Source organism: Oryctolagus cuniculus, chromosome 7, assembly GCF_964237555.1.
Source record: "Oryctolagus cuniculus chromosome 7, mOryCun1.1, whole genome shotgun sequence".
NCBI classification, from domain to species: domain Eukaryota; kingdom Metazoa; phylum Chordata; class Mammalia; order Lagomorpha; family Leporidae; genus Oryctolagus; species Oryctolagus cuniculus.
In genome coordinates, this window is record NC_091438.1 from 19247972 (window position 1) to 19260773 (window position 12802).

A 12802-nucleotide genomic window follows, 5' to 3' on the forward strand; every position below is an offset into this window, starting at 1 on the left:
GTGGACTTCGAAGTATTTTCTCTCCTTTTCTTTTTGTCTTTATCTTACTTTTTTAAAATAAAAAAATCTATTTATTTATTTATTTATTTTTGGACAGGCAGAGTGGACAGTGAGAGAGAGAGAGACAGAGAGAATGGTCTTCCTTTACCCTTGGTTCACCCCCCAATGGCCGCTGTGGCCAGTGCGCTGCAGCTGGCGTACCGTGCTGATCTGAAGCCAGGAGCCAGGTGCTTCTCCTGGTCTCCCATGCAGGTGCAGGGCCCAAGGACTTGGGCCATCCTCCACTGCACTCCCGGGCCACAGCAGAGAGCTGTACTGGAAGAGGAGCAACCGGGACAGAATCCGGTGCCCCAACCGGGACTAGAACCTGGGGTGCTGGTGCTGCAGGCGGAGGATTAGCCTATTGAGCCGCGGTGCCGGCCTGTCTTATATCTTATTACTTTTTTCTTGCTGTAGCAAAATACTTAAGTCTTGGTCATATATAAAGAATAGGAGTTTACTTTACTTAACACAGAATTATTCTTAGCTGTTTAAATCTAATTGAAAATTGATCCCTGTTAAAAAGAATAGTGAGAATAAGAGAGGGAGGAGATGTACAATTTGGCACACATTCCCTTACACTTACCCTAATGGTAAAGCTAAAAATCTGCCATGGGACTCCAAATCCCATTAAGTTGGCAGGTACCAATGCCATCTTACTAGTAATGTGATCATTTTAAGTGCATAACTGATTATAAAGATAGGAATAAGTGTCAAAAGGATCACATAAATAAGATCAAGTGTCTGCTAATAACAATAGATAGAATTAAAAAGGAGAGAACAATCCAACATGGGAAGGAGGCCACACAACAGACTCATAGAATGACAAACACCCTAAACAGCACACTGGCCTGAGAATCAGCCCTTAAGGCATCTGGATCAGGCTAAAAAGCCCATGAGAGCATTTCAGTCATGGAAAGCCAAGACACTGGGGCAAAAAAAATGGCCTACATGAAGGATCTCTGTGACTGAGATCCCAGTGGAAAAAAGGGAACATCAAAGAAGGAGGTACTGGGGCTGGTGCTGTGGTGTAGCAGGTGAAGATGCTGCCTTCAGAGCTGGTGTCCTATTTGGGTGATGGTTCAAGTCCCTGCTGCTCCACTTCTGATCCAGCTCTCTGTTATGGCCTGGGAAAGCAGTGGAAGATGGCCTGGGCCTTGGACCCTGCATCCACATGGGAGACCCAGGAGGCTCCTGGCTCCTGGCTTCGGATTGGTGCAGCTCCACCTGTTGCGGCCATTTGGGGAGTGAACCAGTGGATAGAAGACCTCTCTCTCTGTCTCTGTCTCTCCTTCTCTCTCTGTGTAACTCTGACCTTCAAATAATCTAAAAAAATAATCTCATCTAACCATCATTATTTCTCCAAGGTCCTGCCTAGAAGTAACTTCGACATATGAATTTGAGGATTAAGCTTCTGACACATAAACTTTGGGAACATTTTCCCATCACAGCATATTTGTGTATAATTGGTATAATTTACTCCTTAAATATTTGCTAGAATTGACCAGTGAAGGAGTTTGGGACTTGAGATTTTGAACTGTGAATTCAACCTATTATATCAATATGGGGCTATTAAGTTACTTATTTCTCCATTAGTGAGCTGTAATGATTTATGTCTTTCAAAGATTTATCTATTTTACAAATGTTAGCAAATTTATTGATATTAGGTCTTCAAAACATTTTTATTATCTTTTTAATATCTGTAGTAATGGCCTCTGGATTTAATAAATGCTCCATAAATGTTTGCTGGATAAACAAATGATTATATATTCTCAACTGTTCAAGGATAGCAACGTTAGACTGATGCAAACATATTTCAAACAGCAATCAGCAAAGGATGCAACTTAATATACTTAGAAATCAGTACAGGTCATATTCCTTGAAGGAGGTCAACTACTAATGATACCAGCTGAAACAGCAAGGACCTCCCTCTTTGGGTAGCTCACTGCTGCCATTCTTACGTATGATTTCATGCTTTTTTGACAATTCCAGTCTCCCTGCCCTGAACAGTTGTGGAAATGTTCAGCTATAAGTCCACCTTTTCACCAAGTGCAAATATTAGATGCAAAAAACACCTAGCACATTCCTAAACCTTTGTCCCAATATTTGATATAAGATCAATTTCCCAAGAAAAAGTAGACTTTGCCTTGAGGCTTGCCTGACCTGTCCCAGGCATCTTTTTATCTATTTTATAATAGTCATCTGTCTTTCCTGATCAAGTTGAGAGAACTATTTAGAGTTCAGACATTATCTGATGGCCACAGGGTGGGTTCAAATGCCCTGTCCCTAGCCACTGACCTAAGGGGCTCCAGGGTTCTGCCTGGTCCTGCACTTCACTGTTGCAGGCTGGGCACTGGGTCTGGATGGAAAGCCTGGATTTAATTCCCTCTGACTCCTCCAGGCAGTGGACATCCCTGTCTATGCTACTGCATTGCTGGAAGTGGGGGGTAGGGGTGACTTTGGCAATTCTTTTCTTCCTGCCTTCCTCAACGTGCTGAAGCCTGGTCCTGTGATGGCTCTCCTGGTTTCTTTAGCTCTTGTGAAAGGAGTTCACAACTTGATATTAACGCTGACGTGGTATTAACTAGACATTTTTGAGGAGAGAAGATCACTGGAGGGTCTTGTCCTGCCCTCTCAAAAGCTTTCCCTTTTGTGTTACACTAAATGGCAGACTTTTGAAAACATTTAAGTCTTTAATTCAACTGGAATTTAGTTTTGTGTATTTGTGGAAAAGGCTTGTATCAATTTCCTGCTGATAGAGTTAACTCTTTCAGCCCTATTTACCTATTGTGTCACCATTCTCCCAGTATTTTTCATATATCAAATATTCATTTCTATTGGATCCTACTTCTGAATTCTTCAGGCTTTCACACACTATTCCTATATAAAATTTGATGATTTCAATACTGAAATATGGATTCATATCCTGCTTACACCATTTACTATGTAAAATTTAGAAAGTTCCCTAATTTCTTGTGCTTCTATAAAATATAAGTAATTTTTAAAATTTATTTGACAGGTAGAGTTATAGACAGTGAGAGAGAGAGACAGAGAGAAAGTTCTCCCTTCTGTTGGTTCACTCCCCAAATGGCTGCCACAGCTGTCGTTGCACCAATCCAAAGCCAGGAGCAGGTGCTTCTTCCCGGTCTCCTATGCGGGTGCAGGGGCCCAAGCACTTGGGCCATCCTCCACTGCCCTCCCAGGCCACAGCACAGAGCTGGACTGGAAGAGGAGCAACTAGGAGACTAGAAGCCGGTGCCCATATGGGATGCCGGCGCCGCAGGCAGAGGATTAACCAAGTGAGCTACGGCGCCAGCCCCCATTTTTTTTTTTATGAAGATTTTATTTATTTATTTGAGAGGTAGAGTTACATACAGTGAGAGGAAGAGACAGAGAGAAAGGTCTTCCTTCTGTTGGTTCACTCCCAAATGGCTGCAACGGCCGGAGCTGCACCAATCCGAAGCCAGGAGCCAGGTGCTTCTTCCTGATCTCCTACATGGGTGCAGGGGCCCAAGCACTTGAGCCATCTTCCGCTGCTTTCCCAGGCCACAGCTGAGAGCTAGATTGGAAGAGGAACAGCCGGGACTAGAACTGGCACCTATATGGGGTGCTAGTGCTGCAGGCAGAGGATTAACCCACTGCGCCACAGCGCCAGCCCCTAGAATTAATATTTGTGCTTATCTCATGGAGTATGTGAAAAATCAATGGAGTAATTAAGTATTAATGTTTACAGTGAGTATTCTTGCCTGATGCAATTGTAACTGAAATGGTTTTATTGTTTGTCATTTACAATGATTTTCCTTTCTGGTTGGTTCTTTGAAAACAAACTTTATCGTATTTAAGCAGTTTTTTCATTATTATCTTACCTTGAATTTGTATTGGGATGTGCTTATAAATGTTATCACATGCCCTTTCAGTATCTAGTGATTTAATAATAACTTTCCTATTACTTTATAGTTGTGATGAGTTTTTGATTGATTTCCTATTATATAAATGCTCTTGTAATGATTAAACTATATGTGTTCACAGCATTGAATTCAGACACTCAAATGTGGATGTAGGTATCCCAAGAGGTGCCTTATCTGCTATGCCAAACACTCACCCCAGAATAAGCTTATCATAAAAATTTTATTAGTTGATTTTCTTCTTGTTTGAAAGATAGAGACAGATAGAGATCTTCCATTCGCTGGTTCACTCCCTAGATGGTTGCAACACTCAGAAGTGGCCTAGGCTGAAGCCGGAAGCCGGAAGCCAGAAACTCACCTCATGTCTTTTACAGGAATGAAAGAGACTCAACTACTTGGGAATATGCTGTCTTCCAGGGTTTGTGTTATCAAAAAGCTGGCACTGGGAGCGGAGGTGTGTTTCTTTGTTTTTCTTCTTTGTATTTATTTATTTGTTGTTAAAATGTCTCCCCCTTCATTCCAGATTTTACTAAATTACAATGTAAATTTCCCAGATGAAATACCTAGGACCCTATCCAAAATATCTCAGGCTCCTTCAGTCAATACTTCCCACCCTACTGCTGCCAAGCTGGCCAGTCACTTAGAAAACTGCCCCAGCTCAGCCAGTCCTATGACACAAATACTCATGCTTCTGAACCCACCGCTTGTCCTTCGTTACTACCATGGATGTTCTCTTGGAAAGCAATGACCTCCAAATTAGACTTCCGTACTCCTTCACAATTTTATAAATAGTGTCAAATAATTACCTTCTAATGAGTTTCCAAAATTTATTTTATACAAGCAAAACCCTTTTGTAATTAAGGCATTAGGTTAAAAATAACTTATGAATTCAGTGACCTTAATACAATAACACTTCATTGGAAACCATACTGACTCTGATCCTGTTTACTGATAAGATCACTCAGCACAATGACTCTCCAAAGGTCATTCAGCTTGTGAATGAAGGAGACCAACAGAACTGAATGCAATTGGAGGCTTGGGTCTAATAGGACCAGTGCTACTAGTGGGAAAATCAGGTCATGACTTACATACCAATTTCAAATTCCAAGGCATTATTTTTACTGTGGAGGTGGGATTTGAACCCAGTACTCTGATACAGGATGTAGGTGTCCCAAGTGGCATGTTAACCACTATGCCAAAGAGCTGACCCTGGCAATACTCTTGATGATGGCAGCCACATCCTGTCTCTTGGCACATAATTTATATAAAATCATTTCAAATCAGACAGACCCAGTTGCTGCTCCTACTACTGTATTCACTGGGTATGAAATTCAGAGACAACTTGAAATGCATTTGCTTCAGAATAGGTTGAAAGGACGTAAGGCTCTACCGCTGAAAAAGCATAGTAGCCCTGGAGCTAGGAAGATTAAACCACATCTTCACTTCTTTGCAGTTCTTCTAATGAGAAGCATAAAAAATCCTATTCACTTAATTTAAAAATTAAAAGGCTAGCCCATGAAGTAAAAGGAGAAAAAAAAATTAGTAAAAGCCATTTTTGTTGTCTGTTCTGTTTGACAGAGAGAAGCAAAAGAAAAGGGAGAAAGAGAAAAGCAGAAAAAGAACAAAAAAAAAAAAAAAGGAGAGAGAGCATCTGAGACCCAGGAGGAAATGCAAGTGCCAGGGGCATACAGATAATAGGAGTGATGGAGCCAGCGACACACGGAAGACGGAGGTCGTTCAGGCCACAGCTCTTTAAGATGTGCTCACAAAGATGGTCAGCTGTCACGCCATCCTTCGGTTGCTGGACTAAAGAGGGTTCCAGCTCAGAGGCCAGCCTTGCTGGACAGGGAGTGAGGGTCACTGTGAGGACTGGCCACTGCACATGCTGTCCAGGGGAGGGCTGCTACCCAGCTCCAGCCACATTTTGCTGTGAGACAACGAGGACTCAAGGCTGTGCTGCCAGATCTTCCAATTTTTCAAGCAATGCCAGAAATTCAGCATCCTAGAGTTTATAAAAACCATTACTGTGGGCCCAAACAAACATTTCAGAGGACAGCTGAGCTGCCACGTTTCACCCTCTTCACTATAGACAAGCAAAGCTTTTCCAGGTCACTTCTGTGCTAAGTGAAATCCAGTCTCAGAGCAGAGGCGTAGGCTCGGTTTAGAGATTGCCTGCTACTGCCTGCCTGCCGCCGTTGTCAGCCCTATCCTGGAGGCCTGTTACCTGAGCATCAGGGCTGTGAACCCAGCCTGAGGGAGCTGAACTGTGGACAAGACCTGTTTCCCCTATGCCTCCTGCACAGCTGTGCTCTGGGCTCTGGGAACAAGGCTAAGGATATGTCTGCTTCTTCCCTAGTGCAGTACCTAGCAGGGCTAAGACAGGAGTGCAGAGAGTACTGGAAGGAAATAATATGAAGAAGGATGAAGTGAACAGTATCGACAGTCCAATATCTAGTGCAGCTTACTGGACAAAGTAACAAAAACCAAAAGTCAGACTCTCTTGAGTTCTAATCTCCATCAAATTCTGAGGTTCCTCTGTAGCAGATTTTGTGCTTGATTTTGGAATCGGTCTAACAAGACTTGCCTAAATCTGTCCCTCGCTGAGGAGTCAAAATTCATTTTTAGGGACTGAGGTAAAATTAAAATTATACATCGAGAGACTGTATACCTGTAAAATTAAAGGAGGATGTAAATGAGAGAAACAAAATACCTTTATTTAAATTTTTAATTTAGCACTTAAAATAATTAAAATAATTACATTAGTAAACAAAACAAGAAGAGATATAAAACAGAACACCCAACAAAGCTTAACGCTATTTTTGTTTAATGGATTTATTTTCCCCTGCAAGTGTTTCCAGGAACTTTCTAGAGTTCTTACATATTCATCATTGGAGGAAGTCTAATCTCTTCAAAGCAAGAGACTGAATTTTTAAAAATCTGATTACATTGGTTGAACTCTGTAATTAACACACAATTATTCTTAGGTGTTTAAATTTTAACTGAAAAGTGATCCCTGTTAGCAATTTGGAAAACATTATGCTGAGTGTAATAACCCAATCCCAAAGGGACAAATACCACTTGTTCTCCTTGATAGGTGACAACTGAGCACCAAAAAGGAAACCTGTTAAAGTGAAATGAACACTATGAGAAACGGTGACTTGATCAGCCCTCACCCTGACTGTTGATGAGCAACTTGATACGTTATCCCTCTTAGTATTTTTTTTTGTTTGTTCTACTTAATACTTTTGGTTGAATACTGTAATCAATACACAATTCTTCTTAAGTGCTGAAACTTAACTGAAAAGTGATCACTGTTAAATGTAAGAGTGGGAATAAGAGAGGGAAGAGATGTGCAATTCGGGACATGCTCAAGCTGACTTACCTCAAATGGTAGAGTTAGAAACATACCAGGGGATTCCAATTCAATCCCATTAAGATGGCATGTACCAATGCCATCTCACTAGTCCAAGTGATCAATTTCTGTTCACAATTGATCATAATGATAGGACTAAGAACCAAAGGGAGCACATAAACAAGACTAGTGTCTGCAAATACTAGCTGATAGAATAAAAAAGGGAGAGAACGATCCAACATGGGAAGTGAGATACACAGCAGACTCATAGAATGGCAGATGTCCTAAACAGCACTCTGGCCTCAGAATCAGCCCTTAAGGCATGCGGATCTGGCTGAAAAGCCCATGAGACTATTTCAGGCATGGAAAGCCAAGACACTCTGGGGAAAAAAAAAAAAAAAAACTAAATGAAAGATCTCCATGAGTGAGATCCCAGTGGAAAGAACAGGTCATCAAAGAAGGAGGTACCTTTCCCTGAAGGGAGGAGAGAACTTCCACTTTGACCATGGCCTTGTCTAAATATGATCAGAGTCGGTGAACTCAGGGGGCTTCCATAGCCTTGGCAGCTCATGACAAGAGCCTAGGGTGATTACTGAGGCCATAAACAAGAGTGTCAATTTGTTAAGTCAACAACAGGAGTCACTGTGCACTTACTCCTCATGTAGGATCTTTGTCCTTAGTGTGCTGTACATTGAGATTTAATGCTATAACTAGTACTCAAACAGTATTTTTCACTTTATGTTTCTGTGTGGGAGCAAACTGTTGAAATCTTTACTTAATGTATGCTAAACTGATCTTCTGTATATAAAGAGAATTGAAAATGAATCTTGATGTGAATGGAAGGGGAGAGGGAGTGGGAAAGGGGAGGGGAGGGTTGCGGGTGGGAGGGACGTTATGGGGGGGAAGCCATTGTAATCCATAAGCTGTACTTTGGAAATTTATATTCATTAAATAAAAGTTTGAAAGCAAAAAAAAAAAATCTGATTACAATGATTGAATAAATGTTATTAAGACTGCAATTATGGAAACCGCCACACTAGAATATAATACACAGAATTTCACTATCAAAAAAATGAAATATTTTCACAGTTCAATATCCACTGCCATCTTTTCAATACACCTTGATGATGTTTGCAACAGAAGCCTAAGTATTATATTGTATTCTTCTATTTACTTCATATAACATCACAAATATTTTTCATATTACTTTATAACCCTCACAGCTACTATTTTAGTGGAAACATTGTAGTTCGTCTATTTTTATATACTTATCTCATTCGCCGAGTTTCAGGTATTTCCACTAGAATAAATAATGCTGCAAACTTTGTACATTGTAGAATGTTTACTTATGAAAATTTTCCTGGAGTGAATCAAAAATGTATAAATATGTTCATGGGTCTTGAAATATATTGCTGTGTTGCTTTTTAAGCACCTGGGATAAAGAAAATGATGCAATGAATTACTGCATCAGTATCACCACTTCTTGTCTTCAGTAGTGGTGCTGATTAAAAAGGCAGAAGAAGTGTGAGGATTATGGGAGAGAATAGTGATCACTCCTACAGTGACCCCTGGAGCAACAGCACCATGGAGGTCACGCCATAGTTCTGTTTGTGGCGCTTCTTGGTTTCTTCATCTAAGAACACAAGAGTTTTGATGATATGATCTCCAAGGACTACTCCAGCTTTAAATATCCAAGGTCAAACATTTCACCCTTCTGAAACTTTTTGCTGTGTTATGTCTTAGAAGAATCAGATAGATATGGTTAGGCTTCCATAAAGAATGACAGACCTCTTGAAATCCAATTTAATTTGGCAAAATATATTAACTTTATTTTAGGTATATTCTGGAAAGGAAGGAGAGAAGTGAAGCAAAAGAAGAAGAAAAAATCAGTGTTCTACTCAGTGAGATTTTTCAGGAACTAGGTGACCATTAACCAGATGTTTAAAGATCCATTTTGGGTTGTGAGATATACTTGCATTTTATAGTGGCTAATTTTTTTTTCTCCCCAGAAACAGTCAAATTCCCTGCCTTGGTCTCAGTCTTTTTTTTTTTTAAGATTTTTATTTATTTTATTTGAGAGTTAGAGTTATAGACAGTGAGAGGGAGAGACGGAGAGAAAGGTCCTCCCTCTGCTGGTTCACTCCCCAAACGGCCGCAACAGCCAGAGCAGAGCTGATCCAAAGCCAGGAGCCAGGAGCCTCCTCTGGGTTTCCCATGCAGGTGCAGGGGCCCAAGGACCTAGGCCATCTTCTACTGCTTTCCCATGACAGTGCAGAGAGCTGGACTGGAAGAGGAGCAGCCGGGACCAGAACTGGCATATAGTGGCTAATTTTTAAAGGGAGAAGTAAGTTACAGAGTGTAACGAGGACCTTTTTATAATTTATTGATTTATTGACAAAAGAGTCTTGCAAGGAGCATGAAAACAAAATAACATTGTCCTTTATTTTAAATACAGGAATTAAATAAAATGTCCCTGAATTCATAGGATATCAAAAATGTAATTTAAATAAATTGGTTTAGGTTTGATTTTAGAAATATGAGAGTGTCTCTTACTATGATTACCAGGTTTTGATGACTCCAGCTTACTCTGGTGTAGGAAATGTCAAACTCTCCTCCTGAAGATTCTATATCTGAGAATGTTTAAACAAACCAACAATTGGCAGAATAACAGGAGAAAAATCATAGAAATTGGGGCCAGTGCTGTGGCGTAGTGAGTTAAAGCCCTGGCCCGCAGCGCAGGCATCTCATATGGGTGCCAGTTCAAGCCCCAGCTGCTCCACTTCAGATCCAGCTCTCCCTGCTAATGTGCCTGGGAAAGCAGCAGAGGATGGCCCAAGTGCTTGGGCCCCTGCACCCACGTGCAAGACCTGGGAGAAGCGCCTGGATCCTGGCTTCGGATCAGCACACTTCCAGCCGTTTGGGGAGTGAACCAGTGGATGAAAGACCTCTTTCTCTCTCTGTCTCTGCCTCTCTCTCTAACTCTGTCTTTTAAACAAATAAAAAAAAACTTTAAAAATCATATACATTATTAATTGTTCATAAGCATGGGAGCTGTACAAAATATGAAATTCCAAGAAGGGTCAGATGGTCGAGACTTAAATACTCTCTTCATACGGGAGAGGGAAATGGGGGATGATGGTACTTTAAGTAGAGAGGAAATGCATTATTTTTAAAGGAGAGACTGAGCCCAGAGAACCAGCAATGGCCTGGAACAGAGTGTTTCTCTCTGCGATAGGAGCTTAGTCTTCCTTAAGGAAATTCCAGCAAGAAGATGTGAAGACTGTGTTTGTCCTTGGCAGGCTGGTCTTCAGGTAGACAGGGGAACTCAGGGAAAGCCCTTCCATGTATTTGCTGCTCTCTTACAGGTACTCAGTTTGAAGTTCAAGGTGGCATATGTGGGGGTCACATTTGCAGACCCCACAGTAGGGAGCTCCAATCAAGGAAGTATGCATTCTATCACCTGTTACTACTGTTGGAAACAAGGGGCTACACACACCCCACAGAGTGCTCTTACCACACTCCTTTGCTGGACTGTCTTCTGGGTTTGCCTGCTTAGAACCACTGCACTCACGCTGCTTGAGCCCTGATCCTTGCCTAAGCTCTCTGGTCCAGTTCAACGTATGTGGCTTATGCTCACATTCCAGCACTTTACATTTTATCTCTAAGTGAGTCCAGGCAACACTCCTGAGAGGCAGGACTGAGATGTACAGAAATTATACAACTGGCCTTACGACTGAGCAGAGTGACATTCCAGCATGCGGACGAAGATCCAAGGCTCAAGGTCATTACCTTAGAGTTGAATGACCCCTTAAAATCTATCAACCATATTGGATGTTTCTTGAAATCTGCTGCCTTGTATCGCCATTCATAAAACACATAGCCATGGAGCACCTATTATGTCTAGGTCACGTTGCTAAGCACTATGGGCGACAACATTAACTCAAAGAGCCTCAAACCTTGTAACATGAAGAGTTTTTCTAGAGAAGATGTGCTTGTGATTTGAGAGGCAACCACACTATCATTGAGTTCGTTTTCTGTAGAAACCAAAAATTTTAAAAGAAGATGAATATTTTGATAAATGTTCTCTCAGATTATTTCCTACTACCAAATATGTCTTACTATCAAATAATAAAGAGCTGAACATATTCTATCATCAAAAAATACACATGAAATCAAAGAATGTCCACAAAAAAAGGTGAGCCATAGCATGCATGTGCGATTTAAAGTGTTTGCAGGATTCTGAAATATATCACAGTTTCTACTGGGAAGCATGAAAAAGAATAACTGAATTAAAATTTTTGGTCAAAAGCATTTGCTTAGGGAAGGCAGGGTGAGACACTTGCTTGTAACTCTAGCACTTAGCACAAGCCTACATTTGCATAATTGTCAATGATCTTAACCACTTTTCTGCAGGACTGGCAGTGTTGGCTCTCATTTGCATTTGTTTGCATGCCCTCCATCAATTCCTGTCAGGAAAGAGCCAGTCTCCATGAGCCAAAGAGCCAGGAACTGGCTGGAAGCAAACAGATGTGGGTACCTTAACATGGAGAGTACACACATATGCAAACGCACACACAGAGTCTGCTTTTATGGGCTGGGGAAAGAGAGTGAAGTGAGAGGTCAGGGTTGCAGAGAACATTTTAAAATCCTGCGTACACAGAGTTCATAGTTTCTTTTTTTCTTTGACAGGCAGAGGGGACAGTGAGAGAGAGAGAGACAGAGAGAAAGGTCTTCCTTTGCCATTGGTTCACCCTCCAATGGCCGCCGTGACCGGCACGCTGCGCTGATCCGAAGCCAGGAGCCAGGCGCTTCTCCTTGTCTCCCATGGGGTGCAGGGCCCAAGCACTTGGGCCATCCTCCACTGTACTCCTGTGCCTTAGCAGAGGGCTGGCCTGGAAGAGGGGCAACCGGGACAGAATCTGGTGCCCCAACCGGGACTAGAACCCGGTGTGCCGGCGCTGCAAGGCGGAGGATTAGCCTAGTGAGCCTCGGCGCAAGCTGATCCTTGCTTTTTAACATAGGTTTTAGTTCAGTTTATTCCTTTGGTTTCCCCCAGTGTACCAGATAAGAAAATGATCAACTCCTGAAAGTTGGAGATTTATTTTTTCAATAATGAATGTGGATATGTTGTCAACAAAGTTAATTCTCTTACACTGATTTTTGCTACATCACTTTGGTCAATGTTTTTGATGAACATCTTTAACTGTACACAGACCAGAAATCGTATTGTCATTCAAATCTTTGGGAAAACAAGTTTTCCCAGGTTACGAGGCAGTGGCATTCAGAGGGACTCTGCACAAGTTTTAAATCCTAGCCACCACTTACTGTCATTAGGGAAAGTGCAGTCATAGTGCCCAAGTTAATATTCCCTGTAATTGTGGAGATGAGCTTTTTTTTTTTTTCCAAATGAGTTTTGAACAAGTTTTTCTGAAGTATTCTATAGGCATTATTGCAACTGTTCCATAAATGTGTAAAAGCCTTAGGACTTTATCTTTCAATTATATAT

At 41.4% G+C, this 12802-nt stretch overlaps 1 protein-coding gene across 6 annotated transcripts in view; it reads right to left on the reverse strand.

Annotated features, from left to right (window-relative positions):
• Window positions 1–12802, reverse strand: part of DPP6 (dipeptidyl peptidase like 6) — a 1252024-nt gene that overhangs the window by 362326 nt on the left and 876896 nt on the right. The gene's annotated exons all lie outside the window — the stretch shown is intronic.